Genomic DNA, 13,652 nt, shown 5'->3' with positions numbered 1-13,652 from the left:
GAGGACACACCGCCTTAGTGCTAACAGTGTAACTCTGGTTCATAGGCACATGATTACTGTAGACAATAGCTGTAGGATTAACAGAAGTATTCGGTGTAAATGGGGGTACATCAATTCAATTCCTTACGTTGTGTTTGCCAATGCCCTTAGGATCATGTACATTTGATGTAGCATTATGACTGTTCATTGTCACAATGGTAGGGATTAGCTGAGCTGGTCTTGGATCATTTACCAGTCATTGTTTCAACACAGCCTTGAAATGCGTGGACAGAGTCCAGGAGCCAAGATGATTTGGATGGACTCCGTCATTCCTGTAGAGTATCTTCTGTTTCCAGAAGGTGTCAAAGTTCTCTATAAAAGTGACTCCAGCAGAGCTACAGTAGTCTTTTAGCCAGATGTTGAGTTGAGATGTCTTGATGTTGAGATGGGTCTATTACTTGAACTCTGTGAAGCATTTATGTGGGCTGCAATTTCTGAGGCTGGTAATTCTAATGAATTTATCCTCTGCAGCAGAGGTAACTCTGGGTCTTCCTTTCCTGTGACGGTCCGAATGAGAGCCAGTTTCATCATAGCGCTTGATGGTTTTTGTGACTGCATTTTCTGCATTGACTGACCTTCATGTCTTAAGGTAATGATGGACTGTCGTTTCTCTTTACTTATTTGAGCTGTTCTTGCCATAATATGGACCTGGTCTTTTACCAAATAGGGCCACCTTCTGACACAACACAAATGACAGGCTAAAACGCAATAAGAATAAAGAAATTCCACAAACGTACTTTTAACAAGGCCTGTTAAATGAAATGCATTCCAGGTCACTATGACCTGGAAGATGGTTGAGAGAATGCCAAGAGTGTGCAAAGCTGTCACCAAGGCAAAGGGTGGCTAATTTGAAGAATCTCAAATATAAAATATATTTTGATTTGTTTAACACTTTTTTGTTAGATGATTCCATATGTGTAGAAAATAGTAAAAATAAAGAAAAACGCTGGAATGAGTAGGTGTGTCCAAACTTTTGAGTGGTACTGTAAGGAGGGGGGGGAAACTATGAACAAAAAGTGCTATAATTTGTAAGCAATTCACCCAATATGGATGAAAATACCCTCAAATTAAATCTGACAGTCTGCAGTTTAACCTAATTTCAAATCCCAAGTGTTGGAGTACAGAGCCAAAACAACAACAAATGTGTCACTTTCCCAATACTTTTATCTCTCCATTCCTAACAATTCTGTAGATGCAGAAAGAGTTGCATACATATTATTATCTACTATATGCATAGCTAATTAGCTTGCACCAGGTATGTAGGAATAGTTAGCACATTAGCCTACTTATATGTACACACTAAATAAGAATCTGTCCTCGGTTGAAACACCGTGTTCCAAACTGCCTCTGGATGCAACATCAGTACAATAACTGTTTGTCGGGAGCTTCATGAAATGGGTTTCCATGGCCGAGCAGCCGCACAGAAGCATAAAATCACCATGCACAATGCCAAGCATCTGCTGGAGTGGTGGAAAGCTCACCGCCATTGGACTCTGGAGCAGTGGAAACGCGTTCTCTGGAGTTATGAATCACTCTTCACCATCTGGCAGTCCGACCAATTAATCTGTGTTTGGCGGATGCCAGGAGAACGCTACCTGCCCGAATGCATAGTGCCAACTGTAAAGTTTAGTGGGGGAGGAATAATGGCCTGTGGTGGTTTCATGGTTCGGCCTAGGCCCCTTAGTTCCAGTGAAGGGAAATCTTAATGCTACAGCAAGGGAACTGCGTTTATTTTCAGCAAACTTTTAACATGTGTAAATATTTGTATGAACATAACAAGATTCAACAACTGACATAAACTGAACAAGTTCCACAGACATGTTGTTACGGCTGATTTCCTCCTCTTTGTCTGAAGAGGAGGTGTAGGGATCGGACCAAGACGCAGAGTGGAAAGTGTCCATGTTTTATTATCAAATAAACTGAACACTACACGAAACAAAATAACAAAAGAGAATCTAACCGACAAACAGTCCCGTGTGGCACAACTACTGACACGGAAAACAAACACCCACAAAACACACGTGAAACCCAGGCTGCCTAAGTATGATTCTCAATCAGGGACAACGATTGACAGCTGCCTCTGATTGAGAATCATACCAGGCCGAACACAAAATCCCAACATAGAAAATCACACATAGACAACCCACCCAACTCACGCCCTGACCAACTAAATAAATACAAAACAAGGGAAAACAGGTCAGGAACGTGACACATGTGACTAACAGAAATGGAATAATATGTTCCTGAACAAAGGGGGGGGTCAAAATCAAAAGTAACAGTCAGTATCTGCCAGCTGCATGAAGTACTGCAGTGCATCTCCTCCTCATGGACTGTACCATATTTGCCAGTTCTTGCTGTGAGATGTTACCCCACTCTTCCACCAAGGCATCTGCAAGTTCTCGGACATTTCTGGGGGGAATAGCCCTAGCCCTCATCCTCCAATCCAACAGGTCCCAGACGTGCTCAATGGGATTGAGATTCGGGCTCTTCGCTGGCCATGGCAAAACACTGACATTCCTGTCTTGCAGGAAATCACGCACAGAACGAACAGTATGGCTGGTGGCATTGTCATGCTGGAGGGTCATGTCAGGATGAGCCTGCAGGAAGGGTACCACATGAGGGAGGATGTCTTCCCTGCAACGCACAGCTTTGAGATTGCCTGCGATGACAACAAGCTCAGTCCGATGCTGTGACACACCGCCCCAGACCATGACGGACCCTCCACCTCCAAATCGATCCCACTCCAGAATACAGGCCTCGGTGTAACGCTCATTCCTTTGACGAGAAACGCGAATCCGACCATCACCCCTGGTGAGACAAAACCGCGACTCGTCAGTGAAGAGCACTTTTTGCCAGTCCTGCCTGGTCCAGCGAAAGTGGGTTTGTGCCCATAGGCGACGTTGTTGCCGGTGATGTCTGGTGAAGACCTGCCTTACAACAGGCCTGCAAGCCCTCAGTCCAGCCTCTCTCAGCCTATTGCGGACAGTCTGAGCACTGATGAACGGATTGTACATTCCTGGTGTAACTCGGGCAGTTGTTGTTGCCATCCTGTACCTGTCCCGCAGGTGTGATGTTCGGATGTACCGATCCTGTGCAGGTGTTGTTACACGTGGTCTGCCACTGCGAGGACGATCAGCTGTCCGTCCTGTCTCCCTGTAGCGCTGTCTTAGGCATCTCACAGTACGGACATTGCAATTTATTGCCCTGGCCACATCTGCAGTCCTCATGCCTCCTTGCAGCATGCCTAAGGCACATTCACGCAGATGAGCAGGGACCCTGGGCATCTTTCTTGTGGTGTTTTTCAGAGTCAGTAGAAAGGCGTTTTTAATGTCCTAAGTTTTCATAATTGTGACTTTAATTGCCTACCGTCTGTAAGCTGTTAGTGTCTTACTGACCGTTCCACAGATGCATGTTCATTAATTGTTTATGGTTCATTGAACAAGCATGGGAAACCGTGTTTAAACCCTTTACAATGAAGATCTGTGAAGTTGTTTGGATTTTTACAAGACAAGGTCCTGAAAAAGGGATATTTCTTTTTTAATGAGTTTAGTATCGGAAAGAGCATATTCTGCAGTTTGTGTGGCACTCTCAAATTGAAGAGGTGCAGCTCTATTTCCAAATTTCATTTTTCCAAGAATATCCGTGCTGTCCATGCATTCAGCACATGACCATTCGCGTGGTAGCATTGCTTTGGCAACTAAGAAAAAATTAGTAATATAATAAACTTGGATGAATGGGCGATAGAAACCAGATAGAAACTGATAATGATTCATGTGACTTCAATTAACTGAATGATGAGGAGGGTGAAGAGGTTGATTGAATGTGATTGATCTGAATGATGAGGGCGAAGAGCATGATTGAATTTAAAACAATAGTGTAATGATGATAAAGAATTGTGGGCAATCTAATTATTTTATAATGAAAGGAAATGATATACCACTTCCAGCCTATCAGAGTCAAATCAGACACTGAGTACAACATACAATGTGTGTAGTTCACAATGGCAAGCCGAACAAAACTAATGCACTGACAGCATTGCAAATGCTGCAGAATTTAAATAAGTTAGTCGGATCGGATATTGAACTTGAAATCGACGTTGGTGTAGAGTCTTCATCTGATTCTGATGTTGACTTTAAGCCTCCGCCTCCGATGCCTGAGCCGCAGAAAAAGCAGAACAGAACCAACTGAAACGATGATCCCAACTGCAACGGTGAGACAGCATTCTGGGAGGAATGGCACAGTTTGGGTAGAAAAGCGTGACGAGTTTGTGACATGCAGATGTTGCAGCACATCAGAGATTGTACTTTCTGCAGCACAGAAAAGGAAACAGTACGTGGGAAATGTTTATGGATGAACTCAAAGCATTTATTGCTCTCTTGTATGTCCGCAGGGCATACGGCCGAAAGAGCAAGGATGTAGAGTAATTTTTGTCTGATAGGTATGGGGTGGACCTTTTATAAGAGACCATGCCACGCAATAAGTTATCAGACCCTTTGCTAAGAGACTAGAAATTGAGCTCAGGTACATCCTGTTTCCATTGATAATCCTTGAGATGTTTCTACAACTTGCTTGGACATGATTCGGAAAGGAACACACATGTCTATATAAGGTCCCACAGTTGACAGTGCATGTCAGAGCAAAAAACAAGCCATGAGGTTGAAGGAATTGTCCGTAGAGCTCTGAGACAGAGTTCCTCTGTGGAGATGTGAGAACCTTCCAGGAGGACAACCATCTCTGCAGCACTCCACCAATCAGGCCTTTATGGTCGAGTGGCCAGACAGAAGCCAATCCTCAGTAACAGGCACATGACAGCTCGCTTCGAGTTTGCCAAAAGGCACCTAAAGGTCTCTCAGACCATCTGATGAAACCAAGATTGATCTCTTTGGCCTGAATGCCAAGCGTCACGTCTGGAGGAAACCTGGCACCATCCCCACGGTGACGCATGGTGCTGGCAACATCATGCTGAGGGGATGTTTTTCAGCGGCAGGGACTGGGAGACTAGTCAGGATCAAGGGAAAGATGAACGGAGAAAAGTACAGAGAGATCGTTGATGAAAACCTGCTCCAGAACGCTGAGGACCTCAGACTGTGCCAAAGGTTCACCTTCCAGCAGGACAATGACCCTAAGCACATAGCCAAGCCAACATCGGGAGTGGCTTTGCGACAAATATCTGAATGTCCTTGAGTGGCCCAGCCAGAGCCCGGACTTGAAATCGATCTAACATCTCTGGAAAGACCTGAAAATAGCTGTGCAGCAACGCTCCCCATCCAACCTGACAGAGATTGAGAGGATCTGCAGAGAAGAATGGGAGAAACTCACCAAAATACAGGTGTGCCAAGCTTTTGTGTCATACCCAAGAAGTCTTGAGGCTGTATTCGCTGCCAAATGTGCTTCAACAAAGTACTAGGGTCTGAATACTTATGTAAATGTAATATTTAACTTTTGTATTTATAAATCAGCAAGCATTTATAAAAACCTGTTATTGATTTGTTATTATGGGGTATTGTGTGTAGATTGATGAGGAAACAAAACAATTTGATCAATTTTAGAATAGGCCTGTAACGTAACAAAATGAGGAAAAAGTCTATGGGTCTGAATACTTTCCAAAGGCACTGTATGTCAAGCAACATGGACGCAGTGTTGCAGTGAGATTATCTCAAGCAAATTTGCTGATATGCAAATCAACTCAATCTACATTGAGAATGCATGCAACATCCAATCATTTCATACATCCCATCATGGTTTCACAAATTATTTGGTTATCCAACTGTTTGGTTATTGTAACAGCCTCAATATAGGCAAAATGTTGGCTAAATAATTTAGCTAGCTAGACCAAATAAAATGTTCATCACTGCTTATCAAGCTAACTAACTCTTCTTTGACAATTTCAGTTGAATCTTTACAGGGTGACATCTGGGTACATTTAAGTAAATATATATTGACTGCCAGACAATGTTCATATATCATGACTATCAATGATGCCAAACGGAACCTTCAGACAAACTGTTTGACATGTCTCTTGATGTAATGACATGACAACTGCGTCTGAGTTTTGGGCCCCGCTTTTGTTCCATGCTGGCTGAAGACCTACCTATCTAGTTACTACACTGTAAAAAAAAAAATTGTCACAGTAAATTACTGTATAATCAACAGTAACACACTGTAGAAACTGAATACAGTAGATTACCATAAATGACATTGCATTGTGGGAAAACATTTAACAGACAGGAAATGTTTGATGTATTTTGGAAATTGCCTAAATAAATGCTATGTAAAACACAGTAGCAGTTCAGTGGCATATTCCAAATAGAATTCCACACATAAAGCACACAGACAACAAAATCAAAGCACATCCTCCGAAGCGAGAGAGAACAATTTTGTAAATTATTATTATAAATGTCATAACTGTATGTATATATATATTTATTTTTTTGTATGCGTGTGATTTCAAGGCCTGTTAATTATTTATAGGCTGTGTTTCAACTTGTAAATTTAAAGTTTTTTTTCAAACAAGTTTTATTTAACAACAGTTTGAATTGAGGTGTTCCGCCTTTTCAATAATTCACATAGAAGAATCCCATTTCAATGTGGAAGACAATTTACATTTGAGCCATTTCGTTGAGCCAGACAAACTTCACTCTTTGATGAGAGGCCAAGCACTTCCCCAGTGTTTCCCCAGGTCAAGTACGCAGACATTTATGCATCTCTAGTCATAACAGAACCTGCACAAACTTTTCCCTCCTGGCACATTTTCTGTCTGGTGCCAGCATTGCCTTCATTGTTGTTTTCCTAACTAATAATAACTTTGGATATGGGTGCGTTCTTATCAAAGAAAGTTCCTTATTACGCTATCATAATCGTTTTTGTATATTGTGTTAATACTGTAGCAAGTCGTATGTACGTGTGGAGCATAACATATTCTTTAATCAAATAACATTTTATTGGTCTTGACGCACAACCGAAGATGCTACCATATCCTGCCATAACTCCCACAAGCGAGCCACTCAGGAGCAGAATGATGATGCGTGGAAGAGGGAAAGGAAAGAGATCGGAACAGCAATTTGTTGCAAGTTGGGGAGGAGGGCTAAAAGCTGAACAATAGACTATTCAACCTTTACTAAAGAATAGTCTAATAGCCAAGCTAGGTGTGAACCCCCCCTCCTAACACAGACCAGATTTGCCCTAACGACCAAGGGGTAGCTTCCTATTCAATGTAATAAAGTAATGACTTTTCAAATAAGTTACCTTACACGTTATGTTGGCTGACAATTTCTTAACCTCTCTTGGGTACGTGAGACGTTAGCGTCCCACCTCTTCAACAGCCAGTGAATCTGCTGGGCGCCAAATTCAAATACAGAAATACTCATTATAAAAATTCAGAAAACAAAACATATTTTACATAGGTTTAAAGATTAACTTCTTGTGAATCCAACCACGGTGTCAGATTTAAAAAATGCTTTACAGCAAAAGCATACCTTACGATTATTTGAGAACATAGCCCACTAGAAAAATCATTACAAACAGTAACCAGCCAAGTAGAAGAGTTACACAAGTCAGAAATAGAGATACAATTAATCCCTTACCTTCATATGGTTGCACTCAGCAGACATTCATTTACTCAATAAATGTTCCTTTTGTTCGATAAAGTCTCTTTATATCCAAAAACCTCCTTTTGTTTTCTTCAGTAATCCACAGGCTCAAACGCAGCCAAAACAGGCAGACAAAAAAATCTAAATTGTATCCGTAAAGTTCATAGAAACATGGCAAACGATGTTTATATTCAATCCTCAGGTTGTTTTTAGCCTAAATAATCTATAATATTTCAACTGGACAATAACGTTGTCAATTTAAAAGGTAAACAAGAAACTCTCTCGGTCTCGCGCATGAAAAAGCTCTGTGACACTTTAGGGTCCACTCATTCAGACTGCTCTTACTTCCTCATTTTTCAGAATACAAGCCTGAAACAATTTTTAAAGACTGTTGACATCTAGTGGAAGGCATAGAAACTGCAATTTGAGTCCTAAGTCAATGGAAACTGTAATGGCATTGAATAGAAAACTACAAAACCAAAAAAATAACTACTTCCTGAATGGATTTTTCTCAGGTTTTCGCCTGCCAAATCAGTTCTGTTATACTCACAGACACTATTTTAACAGTTTTGGAAACTTTAGAGTGTTTTCTATCAAAATCTACCAGTTATATGCATATCATATCTCTGGGCCCGAGAAGCAGGCAGTTTAATTTGGGCATGCATTTCATCCAAAATTCCGAATGCTGCCCCCTACCCTAGAGAAGTTTTACCTATGCTGTCCTTACGAACCACATAGCATATCATTACAGCAGTATGAACCGGTATGTTAGCTAGCTACCTAATGTTAGTAGTTATAAATAAAACTTGCCAGTATATTAACTATAGGCTATCTAACTACCCAAAGGTTATTGACTTGATTATTCTCGTCGTTCTTAACTAAATGGTATAGTCGTTGTGCTTTCTCAATGGACATTCAGATGCTTTCGTAAATTCGCTCTAGCTATCTATAGGCTGGACAATAGAACGAGTCAAAATTCACTCAAGGCTGAAAAACGGCTTAAGAACGTTGGCTAAACTGGAACACTAGCGCGAGACCATAGCAAATTAATGGGATTGAACGTTCGCAGAGCCTGTTTTAACTGGATTGATGCTTAGAATTCCATAAAAAATTTATCCCTTTTTATTTTATAACTACAATCTGTTCTTCGGCTGAAACTGGAAAAAAACTACTTGTGCAGAAAGTAAACATCCGCACCTCTATGGTGTCAACTGTGCTTATGTCTGCGTAATGAAAAAGTAGGGCATTTTTTTAAACTTCCGACTATTTCTGGTCTAGCAATCGATGACAAACGAGCTCGCTCGCTGCCCAGACTTAAAATGGTGCCCGTGTAACAGTTTTGCTTCCGTCCCTCTCCTCGCCCCTTCCTGGGCTCGAACCAGGGACCCTCTGCATAAATAGACAACAGCCACCCTCGAAGCATCGTTACCCATCGCTCCACAAAAGCCACGGCCCTTGCAAATCAAGGGGAACAACTACTTCAAGGTCTCAGAGCGAGTGACGTCACCGATTAAAACGCTATTAGCACGCACCCCGCTAACTAGCTAGCCATTTTACGCCGGTTACACCCGACTTGAAAAAAATCTAAACATACACATTATGAGGAATTTGGCGAAATAGACAGACATGCCTATATTTCCCCCATAGTAAACAATGGGTTCCAATATTACTTTTGTTGTTTACATTTTAACTATAAAATGTGAGCAAGTCTCATTGCCAATAATAGCGAAGCAGGCATTGTGAAGTTGAACAATAAGCTGGGAATAGAATGTTCGGAAGGCGAGTTGGTGCTCAATAGAACTAATAGGAGCTGGCCGGGTGAAAAATGCACTAAAATGAGGCCTGTTTTTTCGCGATTACTTCAAAACGACGGCAAACAACTGGGAAATATGGTCATATTATGAAACTGGGCTCCACGGCGGATGCAATGAACTAGTTTTTATCAGAAAACAACATTGTTAAAAATTTCATGTGTCCAGCCAACTATGTACACAGATTTCAGAGCACTCTCGTCAGTGTACCAGAGCGCAGAATAATTACTTTACGAGCGCTCAACACCCGTTGAATATGGCCAGTGTCAGTAAACGTCGGAAAAAAGCGTAATTAAATTGTTTCCAGCAGCACATTTACAGTCACAAACGCTCTGGTTAGCACGAAAACTGCCTTACCAGCTCTGCTAGGGTGAGTAAAATGGTCAGAGTGGTCTCATTTGTGTATGGAAGCTAGCCAACGTTAGCCTGGGTGCTTGACTGCTGTTGTAAGGCCAGAACGCTCAAATCAACCCTAATCCTCGGCCCGAACGTCCAGTGTGCGCTCCGAGAGCGAAACGGTCTGAATTTACAAACTGACCATTTTTTCTCTGACTGGAAACACCATAATATTAATCAAATTAATTAAGCCAAGTTTCTTAAAATCAATCCCATATACAATGTTATTACAAAAAAGGTTTTTAAATTATCTGGTAATGCCAATACGGAATACTATCAAATGCTTCTCAAAGATGCCCTCTGGTGGTCAAACTAGCAATAACTTGCAGTAACAGAATAAATGGCTGATTATTAAATGAAGTGCCACAGAATGCTGCAGCAGCATGCAGGGTGTGCTGCAGTATGACGGAACTTTTAAAGGAGGAAACACTGTATATACTGAGATCATGTGACAGATCATGTGACATTTAGATTGCACACAGGTGGACTTTATTTAACTAATTATGTGACTTCTGAAGGTAATTGGTTGCACGAGATCTTTTTTAGGGGCTTCAAAGCAAAGGGGTGAATACATATGGACGCACCACTATTCAATTATTTTTTTAAATGTAAACAATTTTGAAACAAGCAATTTTTTTTATTTTCACTTCACGAATTTGGACTATTTTGTGTATGTCCATTACATGAATTCCAAATCAAATTCTATTTAAATTACAGGTTGTAACGCAACAAAATAGGAAAAACGCCAAGGGGGATGAATACTTTTGCAAGGCACTGTACAATAAGTTTTGTAGTGATTCATATGTTGATGATGTAAAGAATATTTGCTGGTCTGTGGTGTGTAATGAGGAACAACCAGACGCTGCACTTGACAGATTTATGAAATGTCTTATTCCAGTTACTAATAAGCACGTACCCATTAAGAAATTACTGTAAAAACTGTTAAATCCCCTTGGATTGATGAGGAATTTAAACGTTTTATGGTTGAGAGGGAATATGGAAAAAGGTATGGCAAATAAGTCTGGCAGCTCAACTGATTTACAACATACTGCAAATTAAGAAATCATGTGACAAAGCTAAATAAAAATAAACTATACTATGAAACAAAGAGAAAAGATATAAAGAATAATAGTAAAAAGCTTTGGAGCACCTTTAAATGACATTTTGGAAAAAAAAGCCTACTCGGCTCCATCATTCATTGAATCAGATGGCTCATTTATCACAAAACACACTGACATTGCCAACTACTTTAATGACTTTTTCGTTGGAAAGATAAGCAAACTTAGGCATGACATGCCAGCAACATACGCTGACACTAGACATCCAAGTATATCGGACCAAATTATGAAAGACAAGAAGTGTACTTCTGAATTGCGTATTGTCATTGTGGAAGAGGTGAAAAAAATATTGTGCTCTATCAACAATGACAAGCCACCGAGGTCTGACAATCTGGATGTGAAATTACTGAGGATAATAACAGACGATATTGCCAATCCTATTTGCCACATCTTCAATTTAAGCCTACTAGAATGTGTGTGTCCCCAGGCTTGGAGGGAAGCTAAAGTCATTCCGCTACCCAAGAATAGTAAAGCCCCCCTTACTGGCTCAAATAGCCGACCAATCAGCCTGTTACCAACCCTTAGTAAACCTCTGGAAAAAATTGTGTTTGACCAGATACAATGCTGGTTTCACAGTAAACAAATTGACAACAGACTTTCAGCACCCATGTAGGGAAGGACATTCAACAAGCACAGCACTTACACAACTGACTGATGAATGGCTGAAAGAAATTGATGATAAAATGATTGTGGGGGCTGTCTTGTTAGACTTCAGTGCAACTTTTGACATTATCGATCATAGTGTGCTGCTGGAAAAACGTATGTGTTATGGCTTTACACCCCCTGCTATAATGTGGATAAAGAGTTACTTGTTGGAAGCCTCGCAAACATAATCCAGGTAGAAGCAGGAATTCCCCTGGGTAGCTGTTCAGGCCCATTGAAGAAAGCAATCTTTACTAACGACATACCACTGGCTTTGAGTAAGGCCACTCAACACTATACACGTCAGCTACTACAGCGACTGAAATGACTGCAGCACTTAAGGAGCTGCAGTTAGTTTCAGAATGGGTGGCAAGGAATATGTTAGTCCTGAATATTTTATAAACTAAAAGCATTGTATTTGGGACAAATCATTCACTAAACCCTAAACCTCAACTACATCTCGTAATGAATAATGTGGAAATGGAGTAAGTTGAGGCGACTAAACTGCGTAGAGTAACCCTAGTTGTTAAACTGTCATGGTCAAAACATATTGATACAACAGTAGATAAGATGGGGAGAAGTCTGTCCATAATAAAGTGTTGCTCTGCCTTCTTAACAATACTATCAACAAGGCAGGTCCTACAGACCCTGTTTTTTCGCAACCTGGTCTACTGTTCAGTCGTCTGGTCAGGTGCCACAAAGAGGGATCTGGGAAAAGTACATGGAGAGCTAACATTAATGACATGCATGTCAATCTCTCATGGCTCAAAGTGGAAGAGAGATTGACTTCATCACTACTTGTTTTTGTAAGAGGTGTTGACAAGCTGAAGGTACCGAGCTGTCTGTTTAAAATACTTGCACACAGCTCGGACACCACATTCATACCCCACAAGACATGCTACCAGAGGTCTCTTCACAGTCCCCAAGTCCAGAACAGACTATGGGAGGCACACAGTACTTCATAGAGCCATGACTACATGGAACTCTATTCCACATCAGGTAACTGATGCAAGCAGTAGAATCAGGTCAAAATACACCTTATGGTACAGTGGTGACAGTGGAAGTAACACAAACACAGGCACAGACAGATGCAAACACACACATGATAAATGTACACACTATACACACACGTACACATGGACTCTGCCTTGGCAGCAGCTAATGGGGATCCATAATAAATACAAATAGCAGCAATTTGCCTTGCTGTGGCACAGCTGCGGTCCCCGACATCCATTTTTGCCACCTCTCCTGCTGTACACCACCTACCCTTTTTCTCCTCCTGTGTGTGTGCCATTGCTCTGATTTCTGCTACACAGACAGCTTCTCCCACTCTTGTTTGTGGCAGAATTGAGTGGGAAAAGTAGCTAAATGCTATCAAAACCATAGAAACCCTCGTTGTGAAACCTCCCCAAAGGCATTACTGAAAAGACTCTTTTACCAAGTTTCTGGAGGGGTCTGACAACTCTCTAAATATAGCGACAAATATGCTCCGCACGTGCTACGTTGAAACATTAAAGGTTCCTCCAAGAATCCCTCAATTAACCAAAGGTGCAAATATGAACCCATTAACTAGAATGGTTACTTTAATAACTCTAGGGTTCCTTGAGAAACTCCAGGGTTCTTCGAGTCATGGCTAATTATAAGAGCGTGCAATATAGTGTCCACATCACTAACAAACTATCATGGTCCAAACACACCAAGACAGTCGTGAAGAGGGCACGACAAAGCCTATTCCCCCTCAGGAGACTAAAAAGATTTGGCATGGGTTCTCATATCCTCAAAGTTCTCCAGCTGCACCATCGAGGGCATCCTGACTGGTTGCATCACCGCCTGGTATGGCAACTGCTCGGCCTCCAACCGCAAGGCGCTACTGAGGGTAGTGAGTTATGCCCAGTACATCACTGCGGCCAAGCTTCCTGCCATCCAGGACCTCTATACCAGGCGATGTCAGAGGAAGGCCCTAAAAATTTCCAAAGACTACAGACACCCTAGTCATAGTCTGTTCAGTACCGGAGCACCAAGTCTAGGTCCAAAAGGCTTCTTGACAGCTTCTACCA

General features: G+C 41.4%; 1 protein-coding gene across 1 annotated transcript in view; it reads left to right on the top strand.

The window, feature by feature from the left end:
• Positions 1–13,652, top strand: part of LOC139542004 (pro-neuregulin-3, membrane-bound isoform-like) — a 371,276-nt gene that overhangs the window by 280,311 nt on the left and 77,313 nt on the right. The window lies entirely within an intron of this gene.

Source organism: Salvelinus alpinus, chromosome 17, assembly GCF_045679555.1.
Source record: "Salvelinus alpinus chromosome 17, SLU_Salpinus.1, whole genome shotgun sequence".
Lineage (NCBI taxonomy): Eukaryota > Metazoa > Chordata > Actinopteri > Salmoniformes > Salmonidae > Salvelinus > Salvelinus alpinus.
The sequence above is the reverse complement of the archived record's forward strand: the minus strand, read 5'-3'. Positions and strand labels throughout refer to the sequence as shown.